A 12,608-nucleotide genomic window follows, 5' to 3' on the forward strand; every position below is an offset into this window, starting at 1 on the left:
AATATTTTTTAAAAGTCCAAATATATTTGTATCTCTAGGTAACCAGTCAAAAATGTGAACAGGGATACAAGTTATATTACTACTTTAAAGGGAATTACATTTCTTTCAAATTCTATTCTATAATATCATATTTACTTTGAAAACTATTTCAGAACCTTTAACTGAATTTTAACTGAAGTACTTACCTAACAGATGAAAATCAGTTGGAAAAATAAATGCATAACATAAATGATAAAAACAACAAAGAAAAAGCATTCCATTTCAGCATTTTTAAACATAGCAGTAAATGTAGCATTATCTGTATGTCGCCTTTACCTTTCAGAGCAAAATAAACATTAATTAAATGGGATGTTGCTGAAGCTATGTGTGTGTGCTCAGTCACTTGAGTCGTGTCCGACTCTTTATGACTCTGTGGACCATAGCCCGCCAGGCTCCTCTGTCCATGGGATTCTCCAGGCAAGAATATTGGAGTGTGTTGCCATGCCCTTCTCCAGGGGATCTTCCTGACCCAGGGATCAAACCCATGTCTCCTGCATTACAGGTGGATTTTTTTCTGCTGAGCCAGCAAGGAAGCCTCATTCTAGAACTATAGATAAATCAATTTGTAGCTATTTAATAGTTCGATATTAATTGAGACAATTAGATTGAAGTTAGAGCATTTAGTACTTTAGAAGGGTTCTATCTATTAGAAGGGTAAGACAAATGACCAATCTTTGTATCCCATCCTTCTGATCACAGTGATTGTTTCAATCATGGGTGTATAACCATATCAGAACAATGATATTTTGTGTGACAATTGCTATCTTGTTAAAAGGAGGGTAAATAAAAATTCACACATGAGAAATGGCAGAGGAGACATCTTTTTGGTACTGGATGTTGAGGTATAACAAATGTAAAGTTGGTTGTATTGTAGCATATTACTACCACCAGCAGCGAAACTGTGAAGCTTCCCAGGAAGGCCAGTCTAAAGATATATTATGTAAGGCAGAATGGAGACGTAGTGTGAAACTGAGACTTTGATGTCATATATTCCTTTATTGTTAAAGTCAGTTTGAGTTGATTTTTCTCTCAAATATAATGATTGTCAGTGGATCCAACATTTTAATTATTTTTAATGAACTTTTTCATAAATGAACTTATTTACAAAACAGGATAGTCATAGATATAGAAAACACACTTATGGTTACCAAGGGTAAAAGGGGTGGAGGGGTGACTTGGGAGATTGGGATTGACATATACACATTTCTAAATATAAAATAGATAACTAATAAGAACCTACTGTATAGCACAGGGAAATCTACTTAGTACTTTGTAATGACCAGTATGGGAGGAGTCTAAAAAAAAGTAAGTATATGTATATATATAACTAATTCAATTTACATCTGAAATTAACACATCTGAAACTAACACAACATTGAAAATTAACTATACTTCAATAAAAGTTATCAAAAAAGGGTGCATGTAATGTAATTTTACTTGATTTTGTCTGTATATAAATGTTGATAGTGGAAGGAACCCCATAAAATGATTCCTTAACCTCCATAAGTAGTTCTGCTTTCATCTCTCCCTAACTTGTATCTCTTCCTCCAGTTAGTTTTGAAGGACTTCCTGAGATTATTGTGTCCTTAGATGTAATTTATTCTTGTATGAGACCTACCATACTTCTTTCCCATAGGAAACAATGCAAAAATTTGGTTAATAAAATGTTGAATAATGATTATTTATTTTAAATAGATCTTATATTTTTAAATTATAGGAAGAGATAACTTCTTGTAGTTACTTCTTGAGAATCCGTAACTTGGAAATCTGTAATCCCTAGATTCTAACTGTATTAACAGAGAACATGAAAGGTGATTTCTGCTGAGCAGAATGAAAGTCATTAATAGTTTTGGCTTGTCTCCATTTTTCATTCAATATTTCCATAACCTCCCTCATTCTATTTCCAGTATGTTCATGTTTTCCCAGAATAGCTATGAAATCACATAATTAGTCTCCAAATCAGTAATGCTGACACAGCCATTGGCATTAAGTACAAAATAATTGATCAACTTATTTTAAAGAATATATTCCAAAGGAGTCAGGTCTATTTCAAAGACCAGAGAGAGCCTGAATATTAGTACAATGTTTCTGTCCTTAGAACATGAAATGGCTCTTGAGAACTGTCCCCACACTGCCTCCAAGAATGCGTACTCCCAGATGCAGTAAACACCTACCTTGGTCCAGATTTCTGCATATATACCATGGTGTGACTATCTATCATGAGGCCAAAGGACCCGGATCAAGGGAGGTCAGGGAAAGTCTATAAAATAACATTTTTAAAGGGGTAAATAATCAAGAGTAAGTTAGGTGGTATATGGAGGCAACAGTGTGTTGCCACCCAAGAAATTTTAATGTAAGAGAAATGGGGTTTTCCTTTGAGATTTAATCTATAAAATAAATATATAGTAGATACATAAGGTATATAAAATATTACTCAGGAAGAAAGAAAACTCACAAATAAAAGTAAAAAATAATGATATGTGTGTCTTTGTGTGTACAGAAATAAAGTGAGTTAATCTTAATCCAAATTTTTTCATCTAAAAAATGCAGATAAAATTGAAAGTGTTAGTTGCTCAGTCATGTCTGACTCTTTGCAACCCCATGGACTGCTAGGCTCCTCTGTCCATGGGGTTCTCCTGGCAAGAATACTGGAATGGGTTGCCATGCCTTTTTTCAGGGGATCTTCCCAACCCAGGGATCAAACCTGGGTCTCTTGCATGGCAGGCAGATTCTTTACCATTTGAGCCACCATCCTATTTCACAGTGGCATTGCGAAGATTAAATGGAATGAAGCGTGTAAAGCATTTAGTACAGTGCCTGCTACATAATAAGAGCTTACAGGGGGTGGAGAAGGAAGGAGCAGGCACATAGGGCACACAAGAAATGTTATCAATTTGTTTTCTACACAAAAATCTCCCCAGGAACTACTCTAAGTGCTTTATATGTTTTAACCCTATAAATCCTCACAAGTACTTTTAAGGCAAGTGCCTTTATGTCCATTTTGCTAATTCAGAAGCTGGCACTAAGAAGTTACTTCACTGTAGCTTTGTCAAGGTTTCAGAGCTGGCAAATGTGCTGAAGTCAGGCTGGACCTGGGTTAGTCTGTACTGTTGGCGTCTGTGGAGGGTGAGTGTAGCCAGAGCCCAATTGGAGGTTCTAATGATTTCTAGGGGTTCCTACCGTATGCCCTGAAGCTTCCTTATTCAAAATTAGTCTTCTTGTGGCTAAAGTCATTCTTAGTTTGTGAAACTGCTTATATAGTCAAGTGTATTTGCATAATTATAGATTTATAGGAGACCTCTATATTCTTTAACATTTCTACCTGCTTCCAGGGATCTGGTGATTGCACTCTCTTTTTTTTTTTCACTCTCTCTTAAGAGCTGTTTAGATTGTCTTGGTTCTTTGTATGCCTAGTAATTTTGGATTTTATCCTGAACATTTTGAACATTATGCTGTGAACCTCTGGGTTGTGTAAAATTCATCTGGAAATTGTGGATTTTGTTGTTGTTATTTTAGCAGCAGTAAGCCTAGTTAGATTCAGACTACAAGTTCTGACTGTCTTCTGTGCTAAGTGGTTCAGTCTTTAAAGTCTTTCCAGCTCCTGGGATCCCATCTCATGTGTATCCCACTGGATGTGAGTCTGGGACCTGGGTGGAGTTACACTGTAGTTCAGCTCTAAAGCCTTCATTATGCTGTTTTGGGTCTATTTTGTGCATTCACATCTTGGAGGTGAGCCTAGGACTTGTGTGGGTTCATAAGGGATACCCAGATTGAGAGATTCTCCTTGAGCTCCTCTCCTGTTGTTTCCCCAGTGTCTAAGGTTCATTATCCCAGTCCCCTGACTGGAAAACTGCAGTTTCACTCAGAGTTTAGCTTCTTCACACTGTAGTGCATTTCCCATACCTGGGGCATAGAGGAAGGAGGAAAAAGAAAGAAATATCCTGGGTTTCCCCCAAACATTTTTGAGGGTGGGGAGCAAGCTCTTTCCTGGATCTTCCGACTGAAGGTAAAGGCTTTCTCTCAGAGTTTTAGGAGTCCATCCAACCATAATTGTCACTGCCCTCATACTGGGGTTTGCTTTGGGGAAGGCTGGAATACAGGAAAATAAAACAAAGCAGAGAGATTTCACCAAAGCACACAGACATGTCACTACCCCATCCTCTGATCAGCAAAAGCATTTCTTTTGGAGATTTTCATGTCCACACTTGCTGCACAGTTCCAGGATTTGGGTTGCCATTGGGCCAGGCTAGGAAACTGCTGTTCAGGTTGTTCTTTGAGTTTTGGTTGCCTTCTTCAATGTGCTTGCTCTTATTTATTTTCAAAATCCTCAGATAGTTGCTTTTTATGTATTCTGTTGCAGGGGTTTTATTTGTAATTACCAGGAGAGTTAGAGTGTAGTGGGCTTAAACCATCTTAAATGGAAACAGAAATTCCTTGGTTAGCTCTTAAACTGAGCTGATACGTATGTGATCTGATATGTTCACTGTGTATTGCGATATAAAGATCCTTAATCCACTAGAATTACTTATTTGTTGATCTACCTTTTCAGTAAATACTTGAATACCTACTGTATTCTACACCTTAAAAATGTGTTAGAATATATTTATAAATAAATCCCAGTTTCTACCCAAGTTTCTCATTGTCAGGTACAGAAGACAGATATACCAGTAATTGCAGCACAGAATAAGTGCTATCGTGGATCTTGGATTTTCTTTTATGGGAGTGGGTAGAAACCCCAAGAAGTGAACTTTTTCAAAGGCTAAGCTCTTTGGAACTAGATGTCTCCATGGTCTTTCTTTTCTTCTGGTAGCTCCCCATTGCTCTCTCTGTTTTTTATTAAATATAGTCCAGAATAGTTCATTCCAAGGTACAACTAGATGTTTCTATTTTATAAAGAGATTTAATGACATATATTTTAAGCAAAATTAAAAGTAAATTCTTACTTAACTGGGTTAATTGAGATGAATTTATTTAGAAACCAGGAATCTTTTCCAATTTCCTCTGCCATCACTATACCTTGGTCTCAGGATCTTATCACTTGACCAAGAATCAATCCCCTCCATTGCACATTTTGAAAATACACTCTTTTTATCATGGAGCCAGTTCCAAGCTGTAGATATGAGTTCTATTTTAGCTTCTTTTCAGGACTTCAAACCACCCCTGATTTTAGTTATCTATCAGTGCTTAAAAAATTATCCCTAAAGCTTAGGAGCTTCAAGTAACAAATGGCTATTATCTCACATTTTCTGTGAGTCAGATGTTAGATGCCTCCGGCCCTTGGTCCCTTGTGAGGCTTCAGTTCTCATCTGAGGCTTGACTGGGGAAACACGCACTTGTGAGTTTGTTCAGTTCCTCTTAGGGTGCTGGACTGAGGGCGTGTGCTCTTTGCTAGCTGTTAATGAGTTCTGTGCCTGATCTACAGTTCCTTGCTTTGTCGCTTCAGAGGGCTGCTCTTCACTTGACAGCTGACTTCTCTCAGAACGAATGTGTGAGAGAGTGAGAAAGGACATCAAAGACAGAAGCCGTGGTCTTTGTAGAACCGAACCTCAGTAATAAGCCATCGCTTTGTGGCATAGTCTGTTCAGGGGAAGCCACTAATCCTGCCCACACTCAAAATGAAAGGATTGCAAACCTTGACTGCTTGGATCAGTGCATTTCTTATTTGCTCTGCCCAGGACTTCTCTATCTTAAGTCATGGGCTAATACAACCTTCAAATGCTGACTCAAAGCATCTCAAATTTCATAGATATTTGTTTCTGTCCTTTGAATTTTGTTTATTCATCTTAAAAAGTGTGAAGTGAAGTCGCTCAGTCATGTCCGACTCTTTGCGACCCCATGGACACCAGGCTTCTCTGTCCATGGGATTTTCTAGGCAAGAGTACTGGAGTGGGTTGCCCTTTCCTTCTCCAGGGAATCTTCCTGACCCAGGGATCAAACCCAGGTCTCTCGCTTTGTAGACAGACACTTCACCGTCTGAGCCACCAGGGAAGTCCTTTATTCATCTTACCTTTGAACTATTTCTTTTCTAGTTTGGATTCAATCAAGTTAAATCCCCCTTTAAAATATCCTATAAGAAGTCATGGGCTTCCCAGGTGTTGCTGGTGGCAAAGAACCTGCCTACCAATGAAGAAGACATAAGAGACACAGGTTTGATCCCTAGGTTGGGAAGATCCCCTGGAGAAGTGCATGGCAACCCACTCCAGTATTCTTGCTGGGAGAATCCCATGGACAAAGGAGCTGGCAGGTTATGGGGTCGCCAAGAGTCAGACAGGACTGAAGTGACTTAGCACGCATGCATAAGTCATGATGCATATTTATATGTTAATTAAAATAATCATCTTCCTAAAGAAGTCTCTTCTGACTTTCAAAAGGTCCATAAAATATTTAAGACAACATATTTACATTTGGTTTAGACATGCATTGTCTGCCTTCTGTTCGATTGTTACTGTTCATTCCCCAGTTACTTTAGAGAGAGGGAGGAAATTCTTTCACAGTGGAAAAAATCTTTTTTCACTCAGGTCACTTTGAATATAATTTCTCAGGACGTGATTTTTTTAGAGGAGCTCTGTAAATTCAAAATTGTATTATTATTTATGTATTAATGCATAACTAAAGATGCACTTATCAAAATCACAGAAAGGGCATTACCTCTATGGAAAATATACATATCCTATCATATGATCTGCTTCAATAGGACTATTACTAATAGAATTAATAATCCTAACATTTTTGCATTGTGTGAATTAGAATGGGAATGCCACTTATAATCTTCTACTTTGTAAATTTGTGTCTCCTTCAGATTTTAATATCTCATGTCCTTTGAAATATATTATTTTTCTTTTTTTGTGATTTAAATTTTCCCCAATTCTTAAAAGTTTTTAGTTTAACAGAACTCATTCTGGACTGTCCTCTTTCATCTTCTCAAACAATAATTCACTTGCTGCTAAAGCTGATTGAGCATTAATTACCATATTATCTTCACAGTGGTACAGTAGCACGTGATATTATGTTGAGAGCCATGTGAAATGAGGGCATGAGTATTTTGTGCTGAGGGGTTTGTGGGTCCAGAGATAGACTCTAAAGACCAGAAAATTGAAGTATAATCACTGGACATAGGTAATGCAGAAATGCAAAAGTTAATTTCATTTACATCTTAGAACAAGATGTATATTTCATTATCTTTTGCCAGAAGCTTTACTCATTGAATCCACCTGCAATGCAGGAGACCCCATTTCAATTCCTGGGTCGGGAAGATCCCCTGGAGAAGGGATAGGCTACCCACTCCAATATTCTTGGGCTTCCCTGACAGCTTGGACGGTAAAGAATCTGCTTGTAATGTGGGAGACCTGAGTTCGATCCCTGGGTCAGGAAGATTTCCTGGAGGAGGACGTGACAACCCACTCTAGTACTCTTGTCTGGAGAATCCTGTGGACAGAGGAGCTTGGCATGCTATAGTTCATGGGGTCGCAAAGAGTTGGACACGACTGAGTGACTAAGCACATTAGCAGCAGCTGCAGCTCCCATTTATGTCAGTTCTGAGCTGAGAATAGTCACTTTCTTCAGAGCTCATAGTATGATAGAAAAAACAGTAGTAAATGTTAAAAATCTCCCTTTTTAAAAACATAAAAATTAATAGCTTTTAAAGAAAAAGATTTTAGTATGAAATATTTTATACAGGGTTTCCCTGGTGTCTCAGATGGGAAAGAATCTGCCTGCAATGCAGGAGACCTAGGTTCGAGCCCAGGGTTGGGAAGATTCCTTGGAGAAGTGAATGGCTACCCACTCTAGTATTCTTTCCTGAAGAATTCCATAAACTTTTGTTCAAAAAACTTTCACCACCCTCTAGCTGATGTAGAAAATATTCTTTTTTCATGTTCAAGGAAATTGTTCTTCCCTGACTATAGGGCTTCGGAATCCAGCCTCCCCCAGCCTGAGGGACAATGCCTACTAACTGCACAGATCTGGTATACTCACACACTATATAAGGCTCCTGTGTCGTCTCACACAACGAGAAGGCAGGAGCAAAGGGAGTGGATACTCTTGGGGGATTTGCTTTTTGTCTGGAATCCAACCTACTCGGCAACACTCTTAGTTCCAGGCTCTGGGAGAGGTTCTGTGGGCATGAAATGGTGGAGGACCTCATGGTCCCAGCCCACTGTGGTAAGAAGGGAGTGATTCAGTGAGGACCAAGTAGCATCGCTCACAAAGTTTCTATGGGCTTGGCTTCTAAACCTCCGAAGGGTCTAAGTCCAGTACAGCAAGTGAGTGGTTTGTCACTGACAGAGGCCAGGAGGGGAGCACTGTGTGGAGAGAACACCGGCCCAGTGACGCACTAGGACTGCACCCCCGAGCTGAGGGCACAGCTTGCACTCTTGGTGTCCACGGGGGGACAGTCCCATTCTCATCACCAAAGACAAAGACTAGCCTGCTGAGGACACAACGTCAGGGAGTCAAGAAGGTAGCCAGAGACACCATGGCCCATCTGTGAGGCTGGCTTGGGACAGCAGATATCCTCCAGCAAGATTGTATTGTTCTCGCCACATGAAAGAAACACAGGATCCTTGTGGAGAAAGGCAACGACACAGGTGGCCTGCCCAGAATGAGCTCGGTAGGAATTTTGAACCATCTGATGAGCAAGGTCTCAAACCTTGATCCAGAAGTCTTCGCTACCAGCTCACAGTTTGTATGCCAGAGCTCAGGACACTGACTGTAGACACAGTGTCATCGTGCTTATACTTTCAGAGCTTGTCAGCGAGCACCTCATTCTCATTCAGCTCCCACAATTCAACAGCACCTGGGTCAGAAGCCACTAGGATACCTCTGCCTCCTATCCAAGTGAGGTTAGCCACTCTGGCCTCCGTCTGGACTCCAGCAAAGCAGAAACCTTCCTTGGGGGTGGCACAAAGCGGCCTTGAAAAGCCTGAGGGGGCCATAACTCAGGTTAGAAGCCTGGAGTAGGAACATCCCATCAAAACAGGTACAGCACAGCCTCCAGTACCTGCTCCATAGGCAGGCACGTTAGGGGGAAGGTTCCACTTTTGGCCACAGGATGTGGGCACTAGGAAGGATGGGGTTTCCTTCTGAATTTCCACGATTCTAACTCCAGCCTAGACACAAACTGGATGCCCGCCTGAGATTCAGCTCAGCGAGCCCCCATGTGGTTCCTCTCTGGGCCTCTGGTCTTTTAAACAGCCTCTATATCTCCTGAAGAAGAAAATATTGAATGTTAATGGTTTAACTATGTAGCAGCCCTTTAAAATCTTCTCCCAAAGAAGGACACTGAGCAGTCATTTTAATTTTTTCTAAGCATTATCCACAAATCTTAGTGCTCTTAAGCTGTTACTTCTAGATCAAAGACCTTTGGTATTTCCTCTTTGTTTACAGGGTGTACTCCAAACTTTTAAGTTGAAAGTATGACACCTTGTGGGGCTTCCCTGGTGACTCAGATGGTAAAGAATCTGCCTGCGATGTGAATGACCCAGGTTCAATCCCTGAGTCGAGAAGATCCCCTGGAGAAAGGAATAGCTATCCACTCCAGTATTCTTGCCTGGAAAATTCCTTGGACAGAGGAGCCTGATGGGCTACTGTCCGTGGGGTCACAAAGAATTGGACTCAACTGAGCAACTAGCACTTTCACTTTTCATGAAAACCTGTGGTCCCAGAAGAGTTTTCTAGCCCCACCATTCATTACTTTATGACACTCCAGCTTTGAATTTCATAATGAATAGTTTTGACAACACTGTATTTTAACCAAAGCATTCTCATGCTTTGAGTTATTTGTCTCCTTGCCTTTCCAACTGCTGTTCCTTTCACCTGGCTCTTTATCTGGTTCTTAACCATGCGTGACATTGCTCTTTCCCTCCTCTTACTGCCAGGGATATTTGGCAGTATCTGGAGACTTTCTGGTTGGCCCAACTCGAGGATGTCAGTGGTGTCTAGTGGATAGAGGCTAGGGATGCTGTTAAACATTCTACAATGCAGACACCATGACAAAGAATGATCTCTTCCAAAACATTCCTAGTGCCAAGGTTGAGAATCTCAAGCTAGAGAGTCCTGTCCTTTGCTCTTTGTTCAAATTCTAACGGTTCTTTATAGCTTTTTTTAATGATTACCTCCTCCATGAAAGCTGGTCTTGGTCTTTCCATCCACATAATCACTCTTTTGACTCAGGCAAAGTAGTTTTTTTTCTATTTAATATTTTATTTTTTATTTATTTAAGGCAATTTTTAAAGGAGCAGTTTTAGATCCACAGCAAAATTGAGAGGAAGGTGTGGGGATTTCCCATGCTTTCTGCTCCCATATATGTGTAATTTCTACCACGTCAACATCCCTCACCAGAGTGGTACATTTGTTACAATTGCTAAACCTCCATTGGCACATCGTAACCATCCAAAGCCCATAGTTTACACTAGGGTTCACTCTTGATGTTGTATGTTACAGGAGTTTGGAAAATGCCTAATGACATGTATCCACCATTATATTATCATACAAAGTATTTTCACTGCCCTAAAAATCTCTCTGCTCCATCTCTCAGAGTCCCCATTCCCTGGCATCCACTGATCTTTTTACTGCCTCCAGGATTTTGTGTATTCCGGAATGTCATATAGTTGGAGTCATCTACTACAAGTAAGTAGACTTTTCAAAATGGTTTATTTTGCCTATTAATATGCATCTAAATTTCCTCTACTGTACAACTGAATGTTAAAACTACTGTACAATTGTACTCATTTCACGTGCTAGCAAGGTTATTCTCAACATCCTTCAAGCTAGGCTTCAGCAGCACGTTTAGCTGAGAACTTCCGCATGTACAAGCTGGGTTTCAAAGTGTCAGAGGAACAGAGATCAAATTGCCAACATTCATTGTATCATGGAGAAAGCAAGGGAGTTCCAGAAAAGCTTTTATTTCTGCTTTATTGACTATGCTGAAGTCTTTGACTGTGTGGATCACAACAAACTGTGGAAAATTCTTCAAGAGATGGGAGCACCAAACCACCTTACCTGACTCCTGAGAGAACTGTATGTGGGTCAAGAAGCAACAGAACTGGACATGGAAACCAATTCACATGGAACCAATTCACTGGTTCCAAATTGGGAAAGAAGTGCTATAAGGCTGTTTATTGTTACCCTATTTATTTAACTTACATGCAGAGTATGTCATGTGAAATGCTAGACTGGATGAATCACAGGCTGGAATCAAGATTGCAGAGAGAAATATCAACAACATCAGATACGCAGAAGATACCACTCTAATGACAGAAAGTGAAGAGGAACTAAAGAGCCTCTTGATGAGAGTGAGAGAGGAGAGTGAAAAAAAATACAGCTTGGAATTCAGCATTAAAAAAAAACTACAAAAAAAAAAACCAAAAAAACTACAGTCATGGCATCTGGTCCCATCACTTCATGGCAAAAAGAAGGGTAAAAAGTGGAAGCAGTGACAGACTTTGATTTTTGGGGCTCCTAAATCACTGCAGATGGTGACTGCAGTCACAAAATTAAAAGGCCCTTGCTCCTAGGAAGGAAAGCCGTGACAAACCTAGACAGTCTATTAAAAAGCAGAGACATCACTTTGCTGACAAAGGTTCATATAGTTAAAGCTATGATTTTTCCAGTAGTCATGTATGGATATGAGAGTTGGACCATATAGGAGACTGAGCATTGAAGAATTGATGTCTTTGAATTGTAGTGCTGGAGAAGACTCTTGAGAGTCCCTTGGACTGCAAGGAGATCAAACCAGTCAACCCTAAAGGAAATCAATCCTGAATATTCATTGGAAGTACTGATGCTGAAGCTGAAACTCTAAGACTTTGGCCACTTGATGCAAAGAGCCAATTGTTGTAAAAAAAAAAAAAAAAACCTTGATGCTGGGAAATATTGAAGGCAAAAAGAGAATGGGGAGCAGAGGATGAGATGGTTAGATGGCATCACTGACTCAATGGACATGAATTTGAGCAAACTCTGGGAAATAGTGGAGGACAGAGGAACATGGCATGCTGCAGTCCATGGGGTCACAAGGAGTTGCATGTGACTTAGCGACTGACTGAACAAAAACAGCAGATTTCCTCTTTTTTTTTATGACTTAGTAGCTCATTTCTTTTTTTCACTGAATAACATTCCACTGTGTAGATATACCACAGTTTATTTATCCACTCATCTACTACAGGACATCTTGGTTTCTTCCAAGATTTTGGCATTCTGGATAAACCTGCTGTAAATATCCATGTGCTACATTTTGTGTGCACATAAGTTTTCAACTGCTTTGGGTAAATAACGAAGGATGCAATTACTGGGTCATTTGGTTGAAAGTGAAAATGTTAGTCACTCAGTTGTGTCCAACTCTTTGTGACCCCATGAACTGTAGCCTACCAGGCTCCTCTGTCCATGGGATTTTCCAGGCAAGAGTACTGGAGTGGGTTGCCATTTCCTCCTCCAGGGTATCTTCCTGACCCAGGAATAGAACCCAGGTCTCCTGCATTGCAGGCAGATGCTTTACCATCTGAGCCACCAGGGAAGTCCATTTGGTTAGAGTATGTTTAATTTTTGCCATCTCCTTTTTATACCCACTTTCATTC

At 40.1% G+C, this 12,608-nt stretch overlaps 1 pseudogene; it reads right to left on the minus strand.

Moving 5' to 3' along the window:
* Window positions 1-8,111: 8,111 nt before the first annotated feature.
* Window positions 8,112-9,879, minus strand: LOC136170297 (methylosome protein WDR77-like; annotated as a pseudogene).
* Window positions 9,880-12,608: the final 2,729 nt, after the last annotated feature.

This window comes from Muntiacus reevesi, chromosome 6 (genome assembly GCF_963930625.1).
Source record: "Muntiacus reevesi chromosome 6, mMunRee1.1, whole genome shotgun sequence".
NCBI classification, from domain to species: Eukaryota; Metazoa; Chordata; class Mammalia; order Artiodactyla; family Cervidae; genus Muntiacus; species Muntiacus reevesi.